Source organism: Trachemys scripta, chromosome 8 (genome assembly GCF_013100865.1).
Source record: "Trachemys scripta elegans isolate TJP31775 chromosome 8, CAS_Tse_1.0, whole genome shotgun sequence".
Classification (NCBI taxonomy): domain Eukaryota; kingdom Metazoa; phylum Chordata; order Testudines; family Emydidae; genus Trachemys; species Trachemys scripta.
This window is the reverse complement of record NC_048305.1, coordinates 65,997,029-66,021,925: the sequence shown is the minus strand read 5'-3', so window position 1 is coordinate 66,021,925 and position 24,897 is coordinate 65,997,029.

Genomic DNA, 24,897 nt, shown 5'->3' with positions numbered 1-24,897 from the left:
AGAAAGAAGCAGAACAGAACACATGTCAGGCCACAGCTAGTCCCATGTGCACACATTACCAGATAATGATGAATACAATCGAAGTGAACACTGTAATATTACTAGGAGCCAGTCAGAGTAGCACGGTACATGGCCATAAATTTGAAATGACAGTTATAACAGTCATCTCCTCAACAATTACACACTGGATGACTCTGAAAATGACCGTAAGCTCATTTGAAATGGCCTTATCACACAGTATTAGAGAAAGAAGAGAAAAATGAAATGAGGGAAACAAGGACAGCTGTTTCTGCTTCACCTTTTCCCATGTTGTGATCAAGTGTTCTTGAAGCTTGCATGGGTGTGCAGAGTGGAAGGTGTGTGTAAAGAGCATTTTGTGCACCAATAGTTCTTGTACAATGGCTTAGCGCAATCATCATCCCTGCATTCAGGGAAATGCAAGGGCTGTTCCTTCCTATTGGCCAAAAGGAAGCAACCTACTCCAAATGGGACAGAAGGTGATTGGGTGGAGGCAAGGCCATGGCCACACTGGCCAAGGCACACAGAGGGGTGAACACTACACCAGCATAAGGGACGCTGGGGCATATGTGCTCCTTTTATATGCCACATGAGTTACACTCCTTTCTAGAGTTCCCGCTGGGGCAGTGCAGCTCCATTCACCCCCAGCGTGGGCCAGTGCCTATCAGGCACAATTTGGCTCAGTATTTCCAAAACTGAAGGGAATTGCACCCCTGGCATGAACTTGATTCTAGTTAGCTGTGTGCATTCTTTTAAACATCTCTTTATTAATGGTCAAAACATCACCAGCACAAATTAATTTGGCATTGTTCACAGCCTTTGGCAGAAAGGCCAGGCAAGAAATAAATGGTGATTCTGGCAGGTCCAGGAAAAAAGGTCCGTCCAGATCAGAGTTGGGGAACATTGGTGGGGCTGATTATGGAAGCTTATAGTGTTCAGTGGGCTGGTGGGCTGTCAACCTGAAAACTTTCATGATGCCTAGTGTAACAGCGTCACCTTCCTGGTCTGCTGTATTGGGTCAGCTGCTGCCTTGGTTTCTTCCTCTTGACTCCTCAGTAACTTCACATAGGCTTTCATGTGTCAAATAACATACCTTATTTGGGTCTGCTTTATTACATAACAAAGTTCATAGGAAAACAGAACTCCCTGCTGAGGCTTTCCTTCACCCTACGCTCCAGCTTCTCTAGCTGGTACTGTGCCTTAGAGCTAAGCAGAGTCTGTGTGTACTGCAGCTCACATAGTTTAAAACCAAACTAGATATAGATATTTTAAACGGGGCATATGTGGCACTTAGTCTGGTAAACATTTGATACACTTGTTGCACTTCAAAAAAAACAACAACCAAACACTGAGGTCAAAATTTGCCCTTTTGCTCCCTGTCAAGCAGTTCTCAAGACTTTCTACGTGGAGTCTTTCTGGCTCTCCTCTTCTGTGCGCCACAGGCTTCTGCTTTATCTCCTCTTCTCCCCCAGAAGGCCTGATTTAGCCGCATGATGTGCCTGGTATGTGACATTACATCATTCTTGCCACCTGGGGAGGCGTGACAGTTGGGACCCAACTCCCCTGAAAAGGCCAGCTACTGTGTGACAACTAGTCACTAACGTATTCATATAGGGTGAAATCTTGGCCAATCTAAAATCAATGGCAAAATTCCCATTGACTGCAATGGGGCCAGGATTTCATCATTGTATCAGAACCCTGACCCGGAGGCTTCATCATCTGGCAGCAAGAGAGGAGTTCAGTCTCCATGCTCAGCCTATCAATGGCCTCTGATAAGAGTGCCAATAAGGGGGCTAATCAGTGTAGGATTAACCCTCCTCATTCCCCTCTGGCCTATTCTAGTCAAAGCATGAGGAAATAAACTTGTTCCCACCCTTGTAGACTTCCTACCATGCTGGTGCTGTTATCTGACAGACAAAATATCAAGTATACACCCAATGCACTGAATACAACGTTCACGTGTTTGGAGCACTGCTTTGATGATATTCTCAGTGACGTTTCTGGGGTCGGTATTTCCTAGAATGATTTGATTTAGGCGGTTCGTCATGCTACAGACCCAGCTCTTTTTAGAGCTGTTCACCCTGTTGACATGTGCAAGGTTATGCAAAAATCACAAGTTTTGTTTCATGAAAGCTTGCATGAAAATTGTCACCATTTAATTTTACAGAATTTTATACCACCCGAATTTTGCTTTATTCAAATTTTCAACAAAATGGTGTTGTCCACTTTGAAAATGCACACTGCTGCCATGGTTTTAATGCAAATGTCATATTTGTTAGAAACAGACATTTTTGCTTGAAAACTGATCTATTTTCTCTTTTGAATAGCACATTACAGCTTTACAATGCATATAACTCAGCAATGTCTTTTCAAAATATAGAGCCCGTTCTGCAACATGCTGTAGCAAATTTTTACTAAATATAGGCCAATTAAATTCATAATATTTTTTTAATTGTGTCATTTTCAATTTTGTATTCGAAATTTTGCACACCTTTAGTCGGGTGGTTGTGGGCTTATGTCTGATAAGTATACTGTTCATTTCTTAGAAATGTAAAGAACTGTGGCCATTTTTTTCATACTTGTACGCCTAAAGCTAAACATCTAAAGCAATGTACAGGCATTTGGCAGGCTGCACTGTGCATTTTGAAAATCAGTCCAGTTATTCACGAGCTTAAATATGGATTTATTTGTCTAAGAGTAGGACTCCAACTTTGCAAATTTTGACCTCAGTGTTTGATATTTTTTTTTTTTTTGAAGTGCAACAAGTATATCAAATGTTTACCAGACTAAGTGCCACATATGCCCCGTTTAAAATATCTATATCTAGTTTGGTTTTAAACTGCTTTTTTTCTGCATCAAATGTTGGCTCATTGTTGAACTATCTAAGTGATGTTATTTTGATTAGTAGGATTTTTATGTCAACTATGGGCAAAAATGTTTGTAGGTGGATACATAATTTTTGACAAACCTCAGGAGAAACATTTCTTTAGACATAGTACCAACAGCAGCGAGTTCCAGTATTCCATGGCATTTTTGCTTGAGGTTAGCTCTTTATCTGAAAACTCACTGGACCTTTGATCACTGGGCCACTGGACCTCTAATCTTCTTGCTTGTTTTAATGTTTTGTTTCCTTTTCACTGCACTTGCATGGACACACCAACCCATTTGGTACTTTTCCCCAGAATATTTCTTTTTTTCTTTCCTTTTTTTTTAATGTCAGTCTGTCACTATGAATTGATTAGAAGTGTGGTGCATTGGGAAGCACTCTCCATTTATTTCAGGAAGCATGGGTTCAAGTTTGACTTGGGACACAAGTGAAATGAGTCTGGTGTTGTCTCAGTCTAATGCCACAAACCATATTTGCTGATATCAGAAAATCACTGCTACATGGTTTTGGAAGACTAGCGGTCACAAAATTCACATGCAACTACTATTCCAGGGCGATGTGTTCAAGGTCTGAATGGAGGTAAATGTTCAAGGTCTGAATGGTGGAGTGGGAAGCTAACACTTGCTCACACTAACAATTCATCCAGTTCAACATCAAATATTGTTGAAAAGAAAAGAGGACCAAATCTAACTGTGGTGTAAAGGGCTGCATTTCACTGATCCCATTGGCATTGTGCTCTTATAGAACCAAATTCAGCCTGGGTGTGAAGTGGGTTCATATAAAACAAATAAGGATATTGAAGAAGGCAATTTGTATACATGATACTGGTATTAAAGGTCCTTTTATGAAGCCAATTAAGTCCTGGTGTAAGTAGATGCAATGAGGTTAATAGCATTCAGCCTACTTATACCAGGGAAGAATTTAGCTCTGTAAAAGAACCTTTAGGAAATGTATATTGTATACAAACTTCCTTCTTCAACATTACACATTTTTTTTTTCTTTTCCCCTTTAAACAAGTCTCTCTCTTTCTCATACCAGCAGATGATCTTCAGTTATATACAGGAGCTCCTATCCCCTGGGTTGCTATGCAACAAAATGCATTCTATCTGCATCCTTTCTGTGCTGTATCCCGTTTCCGTTCAACAACTCAAAATAACAAGCGTAGTGCTTTAAACATGTTACTTCCTCTTTTTTACAGAGTTGAATATCTATCAAGTATCTTCCTGGGCTTCCTATCTCTTCCTGTTACAGCCTTGAAAAAAATGTGTTTGCCCTACATTGATTTTCCTCATCACTTCCTATTTACACTGTCCTGTTAGTGCTAAGCCAGGCAAAACATACATAAATGAGTCACGCAGCTGCTGGCCCATTAAAAGAAAATGGTGTCAGCCAATTGTGTGATGTTTGAAACTAAGATTCTTCATTGTTGTCAGGTGTGGGGTTCCTGTTTGTCCCTTTTATCAAGGGTTTGTTTCCCTACTGATACCAGAATGTTGAAAACAATCTTTTTCCTTTTTTTAATGTACTGGACTTACGAAAGAGAAAAATATTAGTCTCTAACATCACACTAAGGGACAGGAGAATGCGGTGGAAACAGCATGACTTGCTTTGGTGTAGGATGAGGACAAAATTCTTTTTTTTGTTCCATTGTAAATCTTGCAAAATTTTTTGTTTCCTCAAGAGTGCCTTTCATTTAGTGCTTGCTACACCACTGTTTGCGATCATGTTTTATCATGTGTTAGTATTCTAAAATGCTTGTTCCTGGTTTGCATTTAGAATCATGTTAGTTAATACATGTGTGACAATTCTCAGGGTACCCAGCACTGAGAGTCATCTTGTTATTCCTTTTTCCAGCAAGAGGAAATCTTTCTTGTGGTACCTGAGTGTCAGCTCTGTAGCACCACCAGCCCTTCAGGCCACTCAAGCACTTCCTTCTGGGTTATGACAGCCATAACTTTGACTTGCAGGTTAACATAAGTGCACCCCAGTTCCTGAGTCCATCTGAAGCATTCCCCTGTGAAAGCCAGCCCCGGACACTGGCAACTCACAGAAATTCTGGATCCTCTGCACATCAAGGTGCAGTGTACCCCAGTTTTCCAGTTTAACCTTAAGGCACTGCTCCTGTAAACCACTAAGCACTTGTGAGCAGTTATCATAAGACAGAAGTAGGTTTATTTAAGAAAGAATAAAGATTTAATAAGAAGCAATGGGAAACAACTGTTTACAACACAAAACAAAATTGTAAATATGGGTCTACACTTATCAATAGTTCTATTCTATGTTATATAATAGTCTCCCCCCACCCCAATTTTAGTCTGTTGCAGAGACGGCTGTTTTCACAAGACCCAGGATCCATACATTGATGAAAGCCCTCTGCTCCTGAAGGGGATTCATCAGTGACTGGGTACAGAATGCTTCTCTGACCTCTGTGTTATATTGAAAACAACCTTTCCTATTCACAGATAGGGTGAGCCCCTGCCTTGTTGTAATGTTCCTCTTTCATCTCCACTATGGCTTTGATTGTTTGTAGTTGTCTCTGCTTGTTTTCAATTGATAGTCTTGGGAGGGAGCAAGGCTAGATAATTGAGCCTTGCATTACCTCAGTGGCTAAACAGGGTGGGTGACAGCTCACCCTTGTCCAAATATGTTATCACCAAGACACACAACTCCTGGTGATTCATTTTTACCCTAAGCCCATAGACCATACTTTCAATATAAATACATTATTCCTTCAATATTACCCATACCTACCTCTCACAGTGATTATGAATCTGGAAAGTTATGAGCTTTCTGCATATACCTTCCATGTTACTCTTTATGGATAAATATCTTGTAAGACGTGTTTTCTGTAGTGACTTTGTCAGTCTGAGTAGAGAGTTGTTTGCAAAGAACAAGAGAACCTGTGCCATGGGGTCTGTGTGTCACGACATATTTAAACACAATTGCATTATAGTGTGCTCTTCGGATGAACTTAAGTCCCACAATGGCTTTGTGTTGGCCCTCTGCATAGGAGTGAATTTCACCATTAGAGAACCTCCATTTAGCACAGATCATCCAGCTGGTGAAGTAGGTTTAGAACACTTACTTTTTGCAAAAGAGAGAGAGAGAGTTCCCATTTATTGACACCATTTGTCAGCATTGCCAGTTACAGACAATTCAGGCTATATTTTTGTTATATAGGAAACTATTTCAATTCTTCTGGATTTTCATGATTACTGTTCAGAGGACTTTTATATACCCAGATATGTCAATTTCTTTAGCAGCCTGTTTTCAACATGCTAAAAATTTATGCTTATGGAGCAGCAATGTATACAATGGAATATTTTTCAAATGGAAAGTTTAAAATGTCATAATGTCATTTAAAACAGGGTTTAAAGATTACATGTATCTAGAGCACTTGATTACCATGTGCAGAATGATTTCGCTGATTCTAAAAGCAACGTGCTATCACCAATAAGTTTCTACACAAATCTGAAAAATTCTTTCATTATATCCAGTTGTTTTTCAATAGACCAAGAGGAGATTCAGGGTGCTGTTTTTCGGAAATCCAACTGTTTACTCTATAATTTTCTGATTCTACCCTTTCCAGTATTCCAGCTTTGGTTCTTTGCATGCATTTGAGTATGATTTGCTTCCACCTTGTTTGTGTGTGGGGTTTTATATCATCCTGATTAGTAAATTCATACGAAGTCAGTACATCAGAAAAGGCAAATACAGTACAGTGGTTCTCATATATCTATGCGGATCTCCATCTAAGGAAAATTCTGATCACACACATTTAAGTTTATCATAAAAGTGGGTTACTGTTATACCCTTCTCTTCTTTCTTATCACAATTCTTTACTGTGACAATGGTACATTTTTTTTTATCAGATTGTGTTCTTATCAGAGTCTAACAAGCAAAGAAAAAGGCAAGAGAAAAAAAATACTATTTTCACACAATTCTAACAGAAGCAGAGACCAGAACAATACTGAAGACTGTCTCTTCTAGTATTGTGCTATGTCATTCTCGGCAAGATTAGCAGGGATGTTAAAACATGGCAAATGACAATAATTAAGGGACCTTGAAAACACATTGTGTAGCTAGGATCATCATTTTACATGTTTTCTTTAAAATGGCAAATCGGTAATTGCAAATCCGCTTGTCAACATTTAAAAGATAGGTTAGATTTACAACAGGCATTAAAGTTAATGGGGAGTTTAGTCTGAGTTACAGCTGGAGGATCAGACTCTAAGTGAAATGATTGAATTAGATATTTTTGCCTGTTGAAATATAACTTTTTGCCATAGCTTTTGCAGTATTTGGGTTTTTGGACTCTGTCGCTCTCTCTCTTCCAACTTAGGTTGTTCCACAAGGACACAGTCAAGCTTGGAGCATCACTGCAGTGCTATTGGAGCATCTCAGGTAGCCACAATTGTTCCTGCTACCCCTTTGCCCCAGGGGGTTAGTAATTTGGTACTGGTTTATGCCAGTACCAAATTACTATCCCCTTCACACAAGCTCAGCTGCACCCATGCCTTGCTCTTCCCAGCCCACTCCCTATCCACCTACTCTGGAGGAAAGGAAGTATCAGGTGTGCAGTGCCCATTTATCCTGCACACATGCATCCAAGGTTTAAATAGCCTGTGCATATACTTATTGCCCCTTACATTTCTGCATTGACTCACAGTCCAACCCGAAATCTAGTCCTTAGTAAAAACACCATTGAAGCATATAAACGCCTATAGGCCTTAATGAAAATCAATAATTTTGACAGAATAAAGGCAGCATGTACATGTGGTGGGTGTGTTTAAATTGTGGGGCCACAGGTTCTCTTTCCCCCTTATTTTCACTGTTACCCAAATCCCCAAAAGTGAATGAAATAGAATGAGTTGCAACTTGCCATAGAAATAAAATAATAAATGATGATGACTTTATATTGTGCATTTTTCAGAAATATTTTGGGCCATCAATGACACACATTAAAAACATTCTAAAATGAAGATATGCGATAATTGTTTTTTTTAAAAATGGATCCTCATAAAACCTTAAATAAAGTTAATAAACACAGCATGAGTCTTTTGATTCACAAGATGTAGGAAATATTGGGTGATATTCTATGGTCTGTAGTATGCAGGAAATCAGACTAGATGATCACAATGGTTCTTTCTAGCTGTAATGAACCTGTTCATTAAAAACACAGGTGGGGAAGAGATGGATGGTTATAAAGAACCCGGAAAATGATACTTAAAGTAATTTCTAATCTGACAAAGAAGGAGCTGAATGGATGTTGTGGGAGCAAATTCTACCTATGAGGAGTCATCACAGCAAAGGTAATATCTCTAGCTGATCTCAGATGTGCTGGCAGATCCCCACAGTCAGGGTGGTGTCCTACTCCCTCTACAGGACAAGATGCAAAATGGAGGTCTAGCTTGGGGCTATACCATTTAACAAACCACAGTGCCTACTGAGGCCTTAGTCCTACAAGCTGCTTCATTTAGGAAGATGACCCATGTACCCAAATAAAGCTCCAGATGGGATCCATACACGAAGCAGCTAGAAGAATTAGGGCTTTAAAGGCAATGAGCCAGGACATGGGCAACCAGAGCAAAGAATGCCTGCAGGTGTAATGTAATCATCGTGGCTTGAAGCAATGAGCAAGTTTGCTGCTGCATTCTGAACAGGCTGCAAGCATTGAAGATGCACTAGGAAAAGCTCTACGATGAACCATTGTGTCAATTGTATCAAAAGCCATGGACAGTACTGTCATGAAAAAAAAAATGGAGAACCAAGGCCTGCAGGAGATCTTTCATGCCCCGACTGGCACCATCTCAACTCCAAAGGGACCTACTGGAACTGAAACAGGATGTCACTGATGTCTATGTGCAGCAGGAATTTGCCACCAGACAATTTGTAAGGAATGAGGCCTTGTCTACACTTGCAGTGACGCAGTATGCGTAGCTGCATTCCACAGTGAAAAGCAGGCTGCGTCCACACTGTGTGCAGTGTAGCTCCAAGTGGCAGAGGAAGGCAATGGAAAAAGTGCTGGCAATGTATCATCATTACTACAGAATAATGGAAGTGCTGGTTGTGGGCATATTCAAGCTTTTCTTACTAAGATACTTCCTCTTAAACATATTCAATCTATTCATTTTCTGTTTAGAATAACTCATTTTCAAAAAAAGAGTTGTCAAGTCTTTATTAATAATTAGTAAAGCAGTACAGTGAACATATATTAGGGACTCTGCAACTAATTAATTTTTTGAAAAGAAATGGGAGTGCTGGGTTCCGTTGATGAATCTCGCAGCCAGTGAATGCAGAAATAGGGGGGGAAACAACATAGATTAGCACCTCATCAGTTCCCTTGTGGCAATGAAAGTCCATGTTTCCTGGCCTGGAAAAAAGGGTTTTCTTTAATGCTTTCCCTAGAAATTTCCTGATGCAATTGTTTTGCATCTGATCCTTTTTTAATTGTACAGATCCTTTTTCCTGAAGAAGAATATTATTTTTTTATAGAAAGCTTGACACTACTGTTGAAAATGGAGTCTGGCAAGTGAGATCTATTGTAGCTCTTACTAACGGCAATGAGCCATTTGTAATTTTGGAATTCTCACAATCTACTTTCGCAGTTAAGTTATTTTGGAAAGGTCAGTTTGCTGAGCTGAACGGAGGTCAAGTGAGCTTCTGCAAGGAAAAGGAGTGTTTGCTCTAGCTCTAGCCCTAGCTAGTTAGATAAATGAATTAAAATCTTAACCAGCAAGAAACCCATTAGGGAAAAAAAAATCTGAGCTGGGACTCTGTTGTCAGAGGAGAGCTCTTTCTGAAAGGAAACATTAGACATTTGCTGATATGCCCAGTGATATTTTATGTAGCAGTGAAAGGTTTACCAGCCCATCATTTATGGGCTTACTTTGTTACCAGTGCTGATAATCCATTACTAATTAGAAATGTGATTGGACAATAGGCAGGAACCACAGATGCTTGTACCTGGAAAAGGCAACTATTCATAGTTAATAGAAAGTCATCCACAAAGTAAAATTGTCTTGGGAGACACTCAGGAAAATTAATCCAAGTTATAACAAAAAGGTAGAATTAAAAGTGGATTAGTTAAAATGCATTGAACCCCTTTGTGGACATTCTCATTCAGAACTAAAGTGCCCTTAACTGGGTTTAGCTTATTCATAAGCTTTTGGATCACCAGTGAACACAAATCTGAGAAAACGAGACTATAGCCAAGTACAGGCCTTTCATACTGTATGTTGTGCCTTCATTACTGTGCGTCTGGGTGTGCTACAGATAGCAGCTGGTGAAATGCCTATCACTCTTAGAATGAGCTCCTAGACTTAATCTCTTGGGCCAAAGTACTTGGTAATAGCGAATATGGCAGCATGAAGCACATATATAATGTTAGTTGAGTATTAAGTGAAGGCTGAATAGGAGAAAAAAAATATCAAAATTCCCCAGGCAAATAGGGTACAGAAGTAGATAAAGATCTTAATGAAAAGAAAGGATTGAAAGAGACCAAAATCTATAACCATGGGAAAATACTGTATCACAGGAAACCATCCCCAACCCCACTCAAGGTAGACATGGAATTATATAAAAAATAAAAGGAGAAGACTGATAAATAGACAAGATATAGCAAATCAACATATTTGTGATAAGTGGGGACACTATTGCCAAATATGTACAGATGGCTCCAAAGAGGAAGGTACAGGGAACAACTTTCTGCATGTCTTCAGTGGGACTCAAGAAAGCCGTTAAGTCTAACTAACTCTGTAGCTCTCTTTATGGCTGAGCTAACAGGGATTATGCTAGCACTAAACTGAATTTTAGATGTGCGGCCAGGTGCCGTGGCCTTCCTGTCTGAATCCTTATGAGGGCTGCAGGCAATTTACAGTGGCAAGTCTGACAGCAAAAATGATATTCTTAATGAAATATTACTGCTAAAAACTGACCTGGCGCAATTGGATATAATTATAGTAATACCATGGATCCCAGAGCATGTAGGAATAGCAAGCAATGAAGTGGTGGACAAAAGTGCTCTTAAACATGAACAAGTTGACCTAGGAATTCCCTTAAGCAAACTGGAATGTAAACACCTAATCAAAAATGAGCTAAGGAAGGAATGGCAAGAACTGTGGTTAAACGAAACAAAGGAGAAAAAATGACGAGAAGTATGTCCAAAGTTGACAATGTGGCTATGATCCAATGTCCAGAGAAGAAGAGTGCAGTGGCTCTATTTAGAATTCTAACAGGGCATTGTGAATTAAATAGTATTTATTTCTAACTAACATGAACACAGATTGATTATGGGTAATATGTGAGGTCCAGGAAATGATGATATCTTTTTGGGATTGTAAAGGCTGTACCAGTGAAAGGAGGAGTTTAGATAGCAAATTCAGAGGCTATAAAGTAACAAAATTGTCCTTGCAACATCTATCAAGAATACAAGGAATAGGGGCCCAATAAAAAAGCTCTTCTGCAATTCTTTAAGAATACCAGGAAAGGAGCGAAACTCTAAGTCATGAACTAGATACAGAGTTCAGTGCCTGGTGGTCATAGACTCGGGAAGCGAGTCGGCTTATGCCACAAAAGTGAAGAAGAAGTTGAAGGAAGAAGATCCAGGAGAGAGGGAGCGCGCTGTCATGCTCATTTGCCACAGGAACAGAACTGGTCCCTTTGGTGGGCTTGGAAAGGTGGCAAGATTCAGTGAGAGATGCAGCAGAGGCTTATCTCCTTTGGAAATAAATCATTAGGAAGGAGCGTAGTCTCTGGTGGGAGGAGGCCCCGTGTTAGGGCCTACAATAGGTGGAAGAGCTGCATAGGAAGCAGAGCAGGCTCCAGTGGGATGGAGCCCTGAGGTAGGGTTTGTAAGTGACAGCTGAAGATTTCCGTAGCCCACCGGGGCAGAAGAATAATTTGGATTTACAAGGAAGGGGTTTGTACTTTGTGGCTTAGCCAGAAAGTCGAGCTACAGAAAACCTGGGGAGAGGCAGGAAGACAGAGGTGGTGCTGGAGCTGAGGATACCGGCAACATTACACACAGTTGCAAGGCGGAGCTTCAAGGGTGAGTACACCATCTCACAGTCCCATCCCACCTAAGAGGTGATAAAATGCTATCCTGTCATTTCGTTAATATATGATTTGCAGTAATTGTTTTCTGGTAGACTTGGTAGTGTATGTGTATGTGCGTCCATTGGGACTTAATTTTTTGGAACATTGCTTGCTATTGAACATATGCCTGACTTCCAATATATTACTGATCATTTTCAGTGAAAACATAGGTTTGCAGGGGGAAGATTGTACAACCAGACCTTAATACAGATGTCAATTACATCAAAGTGTTCCAACAGAACTACTAGCTTTATTACTGATGCCGTAATAGAAGACAGCTAACCACAGTAATTAGCAAAGTAATCAATTTCAGCACTATGTAGATTTTTAGCAAGTCCAAAGAAGCTGCACTCGATTCACATCACACTGATCCTTTGCTTGAGAAATGAAGCTATGTTAGGTCTCCTCCTCTGCCTGTTTGTCACTTGGGTTGATCATTTGCATAAGTTAAAAAAAAATCATTGTAGGATTTTCTACTAACTCTTATAGTGCAGCTAGAATGATGCTCAGATCTGTGTCAACATACCGCACTTTTTAAAAAGCCTAAACAAAACTGATAAAGTCAGGACAAATTCTAGCTTGTTCTGCAGGGATATGCACACCAGAAACACCCTGGCTAGGAAGGCAACCACAGAGCAAAAACTGTATTCTGGCTCCCATCCAAAACCATGGAAATGTGACTCTGCAGGTCCGCAGTGAATGTGCCCCTGATCATTTTATCATGAGTTGATTGTTAAAGGCACATTCATTTTTTGGTGTGTGGAATACATCCCTAACCCTGACTTGACTGTGATGGACCTAGCAGGTCCCAAGCAGCTCCAAGCCATGCAAATTACCCCCGCCCCATTTCCCCAGGAATGTTTTTTTAAGGGGGGGGGGGGGGGGTAGCATGGGGTTGCAGGCAGCCTGAACAGGACTAATGTGAATAGTGCAGCAAGAAAGGGGGTAAAAGCCTCTACCAGGTTGTTGGCTCCTCTGAGAGGCAGAGCATCCTCAAGAGCTGTGAAATCAGTGGACTTTCTACGTGCTCAGCACCTCCCAGGAGTGCTCAGCATGTTGCAGTAAGGAGTCCTTAAGAGCAGTGCTGCATACACTGTTACCACAGTGACTTGGCCCATTGCTGTAGAATATTATAATATTTTTGTATGAAGAAGACTTACTAATTGTTAGTTTAAATTATACTATTGTAAAAGCAATATAGCTGTATAAGTGTATTGTATCGCAGCCCAGGGTGGAATGAAAGACTCCTTGCTTGCAAGGATATATTTAAAAATATTTCTAATCTAAGCTCTATTCAAGGCCCTCACAAGGGACAGATAACTTAATATTGACATAGCCTTAAATATATTGAAAAGATATAAATCAGAGTAATGAGATTCACAAACCCTTTAATATTAATAGGGAAACCTTTTGGGAAGCACAGTGTAAAATCAAAGAAAAAAAATGAGCCTAAGATGTAAGTGATGATGTTAGTTAAATGAATAAAATTTTTTGGATATTTTGTTTCAGTGCTTTCTCAGGTCCGAGTGAACCATTACATTCCTTTTGAAAAAGTGCTTAAGCCATCACAAGCAACCAGATGACAAATTTTAGGAGAAACTAGTCATATTCATTTCTGAAACCCTCCTGGTAAACTTAATTGGAATTATTTCTTTTGTGCATCAGGGAATCAGGAAAGCACCATGAAGCCTTTCTTTCAAAAATTCTCTTTAAAATCAATAAACGAATTCTACACTGAATTTCAAGACAATAAAACTTTATTAGCAAGAAGAATATGCATATTCTTGTTCATTTGTCACACTACTATAGTTAAGGGTCAGTCAGCATTTCCTTTATAAACACCAATAATTTTACAGGGGATTCAGATACACACATAAAAATGCACTCCAGGCTGAAATTTAACAAAAGGGGCTCTTGGACTATTCTTTCTCTCCTCATGCCAGGTCTCAACATTAAATCTGTTTGGACATTTCACAACTTTAAGAGAAAACAGCCATTGAAGGTGCTGTTTTGCACTCTTGGAACCATGTACCACCCACGATCCACTGGCAGAATTCCCAGTGAAGACATTGATGACAACAACAGAACTCTTTATCTCCCCCATCCTCACATTTCCCCCTCTTGTCCCTTCTCCATCACAGTAGAGAATTCCATAATTCTTTCCTTTCCTCAGTGCTGTCTTTAACTTCTCACTCACTTAGCTCCCACATCCAAGCGATTGCTAAATCTTGTATCTTACTCCTTTGCAACATATCCCGAACCCATTCCTATTGGCAAATACTTGGTCATGGCTTGATAATCTCCCTTCTGGAGGATGTGAAGTGAACTTCACTGGTCCATACCTGGTTTATATGGATCCTGGCACGCTGGCACATCTGTGCTGCTCAGCATATTCAGGGGCAGAACCAAGATTCTACCCATTCCCTTCCCCATTTCATCCCCTCCTGCCCATCTGTGCAATGCTTCGTTGCATCTCTGCAGACTCTGGTTCTCTGCATGTGCTGTGCTGTGGCACCTTAGGCCCCTGGCACAATAGCTGGGCCATTGTTTAGTCTGGGCTGAGTCATAGCCCTGTTCTACACTACAAGTTTAGGTCAAATTTAGCAGCCTTAGGTCAATTTACCCCTGCACCCATCCACATAACCAAGCCTGTTTTGTTGACTTAAAGGACTCTTAAAATTGATTTCAGCAAGGGGGTTAGCACTAAAATGGACCTTGCTGGGTTGAATTTGGGAAAGTGTGGATGCAATTCGACAGTATTGGCCTCCGGGAACTATCCCACAGTGCTCCACTGTGACCACTCTGGACAGCACTCTTAATTCAGATGCACTGGCCAGGTAGACAGGAAAAGCCCTGGAAACTTTTGAATTTCATTTCCTGTTTGGCCAGCGTGGAGAGCTGATCAGCACAGGTGACCATGCAGACCTCATCAGCACAGATGACCATGGAGACCCAGAATCACAAAAGAGCTCCAGCATGGACCGAATGGGAGATACTGGATCTGATCGCTGAATGGGGAGAAGAATCTGTGCAGGCAGAACTCCGTTCCAAAAGACAAAATGCCAATATATTTGCCAAAATCTCCGAGGGCATGATGAACAGAGGCTACAACAGGGACACACAGCAGTTCCACGTGAAAGTTAAGGAGCTGAGGCAAGTCTACCAAAAAACAAAGGATGCAAACGGTCACTCTGGGTCAGAGCCCCATACATGCCGGTTTTATGATGAGCTGCATGCAATTCTGGAGTTCTCCCCACCACTACCCCACCACTGTCCGTGGACACCTGCAAGGGGGGAGTCTCACGCAACAGGGATGAGGAGTTTGAAGACGATGATGATGAAGAGGTTGAGGATAGCGCACAGCAGGCAAGCAGAGAATCCCTTCTCCCCAGCAGCCAGGAACTGTTCATCACCCTGGAGTCAATACCCTCTCAACCTTCCCATGACGGGCTTCCAGACCATGAAGCTGGAGACGGAACCTCTGGAGAGTATACCTTTGTAAATATAATACAGGATTTAAAAGCAAGCGTGTTTAATGATTAATTTACCACACCAAGCCAGTAGCAAGTAGTCTGGAATCATTGCAGAACAAAACTTTGCAGCGAATGGACCCGGGTTTTGGCTGTTTGCCTTTGGCTGAAAATAAATCTTCACAGCTGTTAGCCATGTGGTGGGGGGTGGGTTGGGATTAAGCAATCATCTCAGAGAATTGGATGTGGTGGGGGGATTTGGATTGTGCTGCAGCACATGTACCCTAAAACTGCAGCCCCTCCTTTTAAATGGCCAACCCAACGGGCTTTGCTTGGAATGGGAAAGGAGAGCGCTGCTGTTTGAAACCGTTCCCACATGTTATGAAGGTTGAAGAAGCTGAAACCCTTTGCCTAACCATGGCTGCCTGCAAGCTGAATTCTGTTGCCCAGCCGAGCATGTGTGATGTCTCACACCAATCTGGCAGGCACTCAGTATAAGAGGCAAAATGCGACCTTGTAGCAAAAGCACATGTGCTATGTAATGTGAATCACTTGATTCAGTGTGAAATAGTCTTCCCTTTGTTCTCTAAAATGTATCTTTTTAAATACTACTCTCCCTTTTTTTCCTTCTGCAGCTGCAAATGTTTCTATGCTCCCCCTATCATCTCTGTCCCAAAGGCTAGCGCAGATTAGAAGGCGAAAAAAACGTACTCACAATGAGATGTTCTCAAAGCTCATGCAGTCCTCCTGCATTGAAAGAGCTCAGCAAAATGTGTGGAGGCAAACAATGGCAGAGTCCAGGAAAGCATTAAATGAACTTGATGAGAGGAGGGAGGAGCACACTGAGACGAGGCAGGGTGCAATGCTAAGGCTAATGGGGGAGCAAACTGACATGCTCAGGCGGCTGGTGGAGCTGCAGGAAAGGCAGCAGGAGCACAGACCACTGTTGCAGCCCCTGTATAACTGCCTGCCCTCATCCCCAAGATCCATATCCTCCTCACCCAGATGCCCAAGAATGCGGGGGGAGGGTGGGTGAGAGGCTGTGGGCACCCAGCCACTCTATCCCAGAGGATTGCCCAAGAAACAGAAGGCTGGCATTCAATAAGTTTTGAACTGTAGTGTGGCTTTGTCCTTCCCTCCTCCCCTCATCCACCACCCCACCCGGTGGTTCCCTCCTCACCCACCCCTCCTGGGCTACCTTGCGAGTTTGTCCCCTATTTGTGTGATGAATTAATAAAGAATGCATGATTTTGAAACAATAATGACTTTATTGCCTCTGAAAGCGGTGATTGAAGGGGGGAGATCGATTGGCTTACAGGGAAGTAGAGTCAACCAAGGGGGCGGGTTTTCATCAAGGAGAAACAAAGAGAACTGTCACACTGTAGTCTGGCCAGTCATGAAACTGGTTTTCAAAGCTTCTCTGATGTGCAGGGCGCCCTGCTGTGCTCTTCTAATCACCCTGGTGTCTGGCTGTGCGTAATCAGCCACCAGTCGATTTGCCTCAACCTCCCACCCCACCATAAATTTCTCCCCCTTACTCTCACAGATATTGTGGCGCACACAGCAAGCAGCAATAACAATGGGAATATTGGCAAAAAGAACAGGAGTCCTTGTGGCACCTTAGAGACTAACAAATTAATTCGAGCATAAGCTTTCGTGGGCTACAGCCCACTTCTTCGGATGCATATAGAGTGGAACATATATTGAGGAGATATATATACACACACACAGAGAGCATGAACAGGTGGGAGTTGTCTTACCAACTCTGAGAGGCCAATTAAGTAAGAGAAAAAAACTTTTGAAGTGATAATCAAGATAGCCCAGTACAGACAGTTTGATAAGAAGTGTGAGAACACTTACAAGGGGAGATAGAGTCAGTGTTTGTAATGGCTCAGCTGTTGGTTTCACTGAGGTCTAATCTAGTCAGTAAACTGCGCCAGCGAGCTTTTAAACATCCAAATGCACATTCTACCACCATTCTGCACTTGCTCAGCCTATAGTTGATCTGCTCCTTACTACTGTCCAGGGTGCCTTTGTATGGCTTCATGAGCCATGGCATTAAGTGGTAGGCTGGGTCCCCAAGGATAACTATAGGCATTTCAACATCCCCAATGGTAATTTTCTGGTCTGGGAAGTAAATTCCTTCCTGCAGCTGTTCAAACAGACCAGCGTTCCTGAAGATGTGAGCGTCATGCAACTTTCCCGGCCATCCCACGTTGATGTTGGTGAAACATCCCTTGTGATCCACCAGGGCTTGCAGCACCGTTGAAAAGTACCCCTTGCGGTTTATGTACTGGCTGCCAAGGTGGTCCAGTCCCAAGATAGGGATATACGTTCCATCTATCGCCCCCACCACAGTTAGGGAATCCCATTGCAGCAAAGCCATCCACAATGACCTGCCCATTTCCCAGAGTCACTACCTTTGATAGCAGCAGCTCAGTGATTGTGTTGGCTACTTGGATCACAGCCCCCACGGTAGATTTACCCACTCCAAATTGATTCCCGACTGACCGTAGCTGTCTGGTGTTGCAAGCTTCCAGAGGACTATCGCCACATGCTTCTCAACTGTGAGGGCTGCTCTCATCTCATTCTTGCACTTCAGGGCAGGGGAAAGCAAGTCACAAAGTTCCATGAAAGTGCCCTTACACATCCGAAAATTTCACAGAGACGAGGAATCATCCCAGACCTGCAACACTATGCGGTCCCACCAGTCTGTGCTTGTTTCCTGGGCCCAGAATTGGAGTTCCACGGTATGAACCTGCCCCATTACCACCATGATGTCCAAATTGCCAGGGCCCATGCTTTGAGAGAAGTCTGTGTCCATGTCCTCATCACTATCGTGATCGCACTGTCGTCGCCTCCTCACCTGCTTTTGCAGGTTCTGCACATACTGCAGGATAATGCACAAGATGTTTACAATGCTCACAGAAGCAGCGGTGAGCTGAGCAGGCTCCATGCTTGCCGTGGTATGGCGTCTGCAGGAGAGCAGAGTTGCAGCGGAAGCGTTTATACTTCTATAAAATCGACCTAATTTCGTAGTGTAGACATACCCATAGTCTGCATCCCTAGCTGCTCCAAGGGCAGCACAAACAAGCATTCACTCTTGCTAGGGTGCTCATGGCAATGCCACAATTCAGGCTTCTGTAAAGCACCAGGAAGCTCTATGGTGCTTTTTAAAGAAGGAGCACAGGGTTGGGAATCAGGAGATCCTGAATTCTAATCTGGACTCTGCCATTGACTTGTTTTTATGTCCTTGGACAAATCACTTCACCTCTCTGCCACATTTTCTCCATCTGTAAAGCAAGAATCTTGTCCATCTACTTCAGGCGTAGTTGTAAGGATTAGTTAAAGTCTGCACAATGGTTAGAACATATAAACTCTTATGTAAATGCTAAGTATTATTTATCATTAAATTAATAACATAACAATAATAGGAAATATAGTGTCCTAGTGCCAAGAGTAATGTAGATGACCCTAAGATGTACCTAGATCAATAATAATAATCAACCTGTAACTTTAAAACCACACTTAGATCTCTGGAAGAACACACTCAACTGTCATAGGGTCCAGATTTCAGCTAGGAATCTGGTCTGAAACAGAATGAGCAGATGTTTTTGACTGATTGCATTGATTAAATTACATTAGGTAGCAACAAGCAAAAGGTCCAGGACCTTCCAGGATCTCTTCAATCAGCCAGGCCAGGACAGTGAGGAGAAACACCCCATGTTCCCTTCCTGTCACTGTTGAGCACAAGTCTGCAAGCCAGCTCACCTCCTACCCAGGAAAGGGGGGGTGTTGCTTGGCTAGGAAAGGTGGACCATTTTATTTTTTCTCTAAACTGTTGCACGCCTCCCTGTCAAAACCAGTACCCTGCATGCTTCCCCTCCCTCCACAACCAGGTACCCTTGGCTCGTCACTTTGAAAATCTCATCACCCTACAGCTGAAGGGTCCTCAGCCACATGGGCATAATGTGGGCTATGGATGCTCAAACTAGTGGACTAGAGGCCCAACATCTCACAGGCCCAGAACCAGTGTTGTTGGCCTTTGGCTGAGCAGTCTAAACTGCAATCATGTAGCGAAGCTATGGCTCAGAATGCCAAGCCATCTATGATGGATGCGATGCTGAAGAGTTACTTTACAGCAGATGTAACAAAAGGACTGAACTCCGAAGCTGCAACAGCACCTTGTGTCTTTAAAATAAAAATGGAGGCGCACCTTCTCAAGCTCACTATTAAACAAGTGCAATACATAGCCAAGCCCAGCAAATCATGGCTTGCTGAAATGGAAACTGTGGTGTAGTTAGCTACATAACTGGTATACCTGTTGTTTGTGTGCTACCCCTTTAATTCTGTAAGGCCATGTCTACATGGGAAAGTTATACTGGTGAATTTAAACCAGTACCATTATGCTGGTATAACCCTGTGTTGATCCTCTTATTCCAGCATAAGAGTGCTTTGTCACTTGGGATGAGGTTTAAGCTAAACTGAAAGAAGCCACTCTTCTGCTGGAATACATGTGTCCACATATGGGGTTATACAGGCATAATTGTACCAGTATAACTATGTTGGAATAACTGGTAAAACTCTCTCATATAAACAAGGTCTATGTAGTCTGCACATTTGCAACCATTTTCAGACTAGAAAGAGACACACATGCAGTGAATGCTTTATCATGGAGACCTTACTCTGGTTCCTGCTTGCTTTTTTGTTTTTTGTTCTCTTAATCTAAAATAAGTTATTCACACTGAAAATATCTCTTTAAGGATAGAACAGAAACTACAGTTTAAAAAATAAGTAAGCAGGAAATGTGTTCTTAACTTACTCAAGGATTTGTATTTTTAGGTCCCTTCTGATCTATGCACCAGAGTTAACTATTTCTAGTAGCGCCCAGTAGAAGCAGGCTGTGGATTATGTGTTCTTTCTCTGTTTACACACAGTGCATCAATTTTAATAAAGTGCATCAAAATCTTTGTAAAGAGAGTGTGAAAGAACGATGCCTAGCCAGCTGTAATGTCACTCCTCTTCCTTTCGCCCATCCCCCTGTTTACTGGCTATAAGTTAGCCATGCTTTCAGTGAGCCCTTCAAATGAGATCTCGTCAGAAGTCTATGTAGTTACATTCTGCAGAAACACCATGAAATGGGGGCAGAGCTCTTTGATAAATTGGCTTGTGCCAGCAAAAAGATCATGTATGAAGGGTCTCACTGTGGTGGGGAGAGAGGGATGTGGGATCTATATTATGATGTTGCCTTTTGGCACATCTATGTGAAAACTGGTTTTTCTTTTGATGAACTTATCTCAGTCTTGCTAACATTACATATTAGCTATTGCATCTGATACCAGGAGTAAGAGGAATCAACACATCAAAACACACCACAAACTGATTTTTATTTTGTGCTTAAAAACCCAAGTTCTGCAATAGCTTAGTGCTGTTTCTGACAACCAGTAGCCATATTCCAGGAAAAACTCCCATTGACTTCAGGGGGTGTTGGATAGACCTTTAGTACAGTTCACCTTCTGGTGGCTGGTTGTGGCTTCTGTGTTCCCTATACTTTATCACAGCTGAGCCTTAACCAGGATTCTGATCATCCATAGGCAGCAACTGTAGCAGGGGAATCCAAGGACTCTTCTGTTGTCTGAGTTAATTAGGGGCTGTGATAAGTGTGACAGGTTCCGTCACAGAGACCCCCTTAGGACTATCACCTGACATGCTGAAACTACCTCTGAGCCCATCTTACTTGCCAGCTTGGGACTTCAGAACCCTGTTTTGTTGAGCCAGACACGCAAGCCTGCTGCAACACAGATCCAGGGTCTGAACCATGCCCCCAAAGCTGCAGATTTAACTGAAAACAGCTTAGCAGGTCACCTCTCTCCAGCACCCAGACACCCAGCTCCCAATGGGGTCCAAAACCCAAACAGATCTGTTTTACTCTGTATAAAGCTTATACAGGGTAAACTCATGAATTGTCCACCCTCTATAACACTGATAGAGAGATATGCACAGCTGTTTGCTCCCCCCAGGTATTAATCACTTACTCTGGGTTCAATAATAAACAAAAGTGATTTTATTAAGTATAAAAAGTAGGATTTAAGTGGTTTCAAGTAATAACAGACAGAACAAAGTAAGTTACCAAGCAAAATAAAACAAAACACGCAAATCTAAGCCTAATACATTGAGAAACTCAATACAGTTAAATCTCACCCTCAGAGATGTTCCAATAAGCTTCTTTCACAGACTAGGCTCCTTCTTAGTCTGGGCCCAATTCTGTCCCCTGGTACAGTCCTTGTTCCAGCTCAGGTAGTAACTAGGGGATTTCTCATGACTGGCTGCTCCCTTTGTTCTGTTCCACCCCCTTTTATGGCTTTGGCACAAGGTGGGAATCTTTTGTCTCTCTGGGTCCCCACCCTTCCTTCTAAATGGAAAAGCACCAGGTTTAAGATGGATTCCAGTACCAGGTGACATGGTCACATGTCCTGTGAGACCGCCAAGCTGCCATTCTTTCCGGCCTGACTCACAGGAACACAGGAAGGCTTACAAGTAAACAGAGCCATTTACAACCAATTGTCCTGGTTAATGGGAGCCATCAAGATTCCAAACCACGATTTAATGGCCCACACTTCGCATAGTTACAATAGGACTTCTGAGTAACACTTCATATTTCTAGCTTCAGATACAAGAACGATATATTCATACAAATAGGATGAACACATGCAGCAGATTATAAACTTTGTAATGATACCTTACAAGAGACCTTTTGCATAAAGCATATTCCAGTTACATTATATTTATACTCATTAGCATATTTCCATAAAACATATGGAGTGCAACATCACACAAAGAATCTGGGTCTTGATTCAGCAAAGCACTTTAGCATGTGTTTAACTTTAAGCACATGGGAAGTCTCACGTAAAATGAATGAAAACATAAAATAGACAATTTAAAAAGCAAGCCAAGCCCAGAAGTGCCATTAACAAAAAGTAAGTTTTCTAGCAATTGGCTGACAGGGATAAGGTGCCAATCCAAATCACACTAAATCAATGGAGAGATGCCACCAGGGCTGGAAAAAATGAGGCTTCTGATTACCTCTTAGGGTCAGACCCTTATATAACAATTGTAACATATAGGGCCAAATCCTGCCCTTGGATAAACACAGATGACTCCTAGAGTGAAATTTACCATAAATGACTGGAGTTTTTAAGGCCAGAAGGGACCATTAGATCATCGTCACAACACATACGTGCCCAGGCATTATGGCCCAGAATGCTTGAGCTTTTATAACGAAAGAGGATCTTGGCTGTTGGTACTGATATATAAACATGCTTTTATCACAGTCATTCAGTGTAAGACTGTCATCTCTCTCTAGTATATCAGATAAAACAAATGTCCATGCTGACAAGTCCTAAAATAGACACTCTAATGTCGCTTGTTAATATCATGGCAATCATAAAGTTCAAAGTGTTTGCATGTATTTGCACTGAGAATCTCCCCATTTCTTAGTGGAACTGTCTAGTTACATAACAATACAAGCCAGAAAAATGTAAATGTTCCCCTATTTCTTATTTAAAATTCCCATAAAGATAATTCTCATTCATGTGGAACTGACTAGTGTACATCCATGTTTTCAAATCTCAAATCAATAGTCTAGCTGTTGTCAGAGAAAACTAATTAGTCTCACTGAGGGGTTACCTTGCTAGATTGAAAAAAAAAAATCCTCTGCTACAGTTGATCTGGACTGTAGAGTCACAGGATAGAAGCAATTTTTTACCCTCCTAGGAGGTCAGTTTGAGTGCTCTGGGCAACATATTAGCAATGGAAAAATACCCTCTTCTGCTGTTTCATTTGCAGCACATGTTATCACACACTCTGGTTTAATTGAGGGAAATGCATATTTCACTTAGAATGCTGACCCTGTATCCTTAATGAGAATGCATATACAGGACTTTTGTTTTTATCAAGATGGAGTGAAAAAGTCTCCATATTGCAGGTGGTCTCTATTTTTTTCACAGCCATTACTCGTTTGGCCAATGTTACAAGTCAGAACTTTCATCTCAGAGAAATGTTTCTAGCTTTTCTAGCTGAAAAGATCACTTTAAAGTGTGAATCAGTCAGGAGGCTTATAAATTTGCCATGTTGTCTTTTCTTAATTATCTCACAGTGATTCACAGTGTGTGTTGGTGGTGAAGAGATGGTGATGGACTCTTCAGTCCCATGAACTCCTCTCAGATGCCAGCTCTTGGATTCAGAAGACCCTACAGTAGCATGTTGGGAAGCCATTAACAGTGCCCTTCAGTCCCTCTGCCACCACCATCACTTCCCAAGTCCTACCCATGGTGATGGAATAAATGACTATGAAGATCAGGTGGGAGTAGGAGAGGAAAGTCTCTTTGCAGCCACTCCTTGGCCCTGAGGAAAATGTTGCTCCTGGAATATATCTAACATTCTCGCCATATTTGGAGTGGGGAAACCAGTTTTAGCCACCCCATCCTATGTGTGAGACATCAAGCCTCTGACCTCCCTTCTCTGTGCAGCAACAGGGACCCTTCAAAGGTAGGGAGCTGATGATACTCCACTTGAATCACAGTAAGGGAATTTTAAATGAGTGCTGTGTGAGAATACACAGCCTCTTATATTAGGTGCAGATAGCAGCAGAAAAGTGATTGCCCCACATACCCCATGCTGGACACTCAGATGGCAAAGTTTCCTTGACAAAAGAATGGGGCTTCATTGTATCCAGCATAAAATCAAACCAAAACAAAAGGAAGTTGTAGGCTCAAGGAAAAGGATAGAAAATTGCAGAGGCTGTTCTTTCCACAAGAAATGTATTTACCAATGGGATATCTAAGGCTATGATTCTAAGGAATTCAGAATTTTCTACCATAGGTAGAACTGGAAATGGCGGTCACAGGATCCACTGGCCTCTGGTACATCACCAGAATCCAGCCCAGACAGCTGGGCCCTGAGCTCCCTTCAAGGAAGAGAGAAAGGATAAGCCCTGACAAAAGGTCCAACGTTCTCATGAATAAACTCAGCTAAATGAGGCAGTATGGAACACTTGGGCTGAACATGAGTGTTGAGCCAGATATTCTTACCTTCTAATTCTGCCTGTAATACTGGTTGTGACGGGTTGGATCATAGATCCAGCTGCCAGCTGATGTGCTGAGACTACTTCTAACCTGTTTTCCCTGCCAGCTTGGGACTCCAGAACCTTGCCTGTTTGAGCCAGACACGCGAGCCTGCTACAACCCCAGACCCAGGTCTGAACAATGTCCCCCAAAAGCTGCAGGCTTAACTGAAAACAGCTTAAGAAGTGTTCCTGTCTCCAACACTCACATGCCAGCTCCCAATGGGGTCCAAACCCCAAATAAATCCGTTTTACTCTGTATAAAGCATATACAGGATAAACTCATAAATTGTTCACCCTCTGTA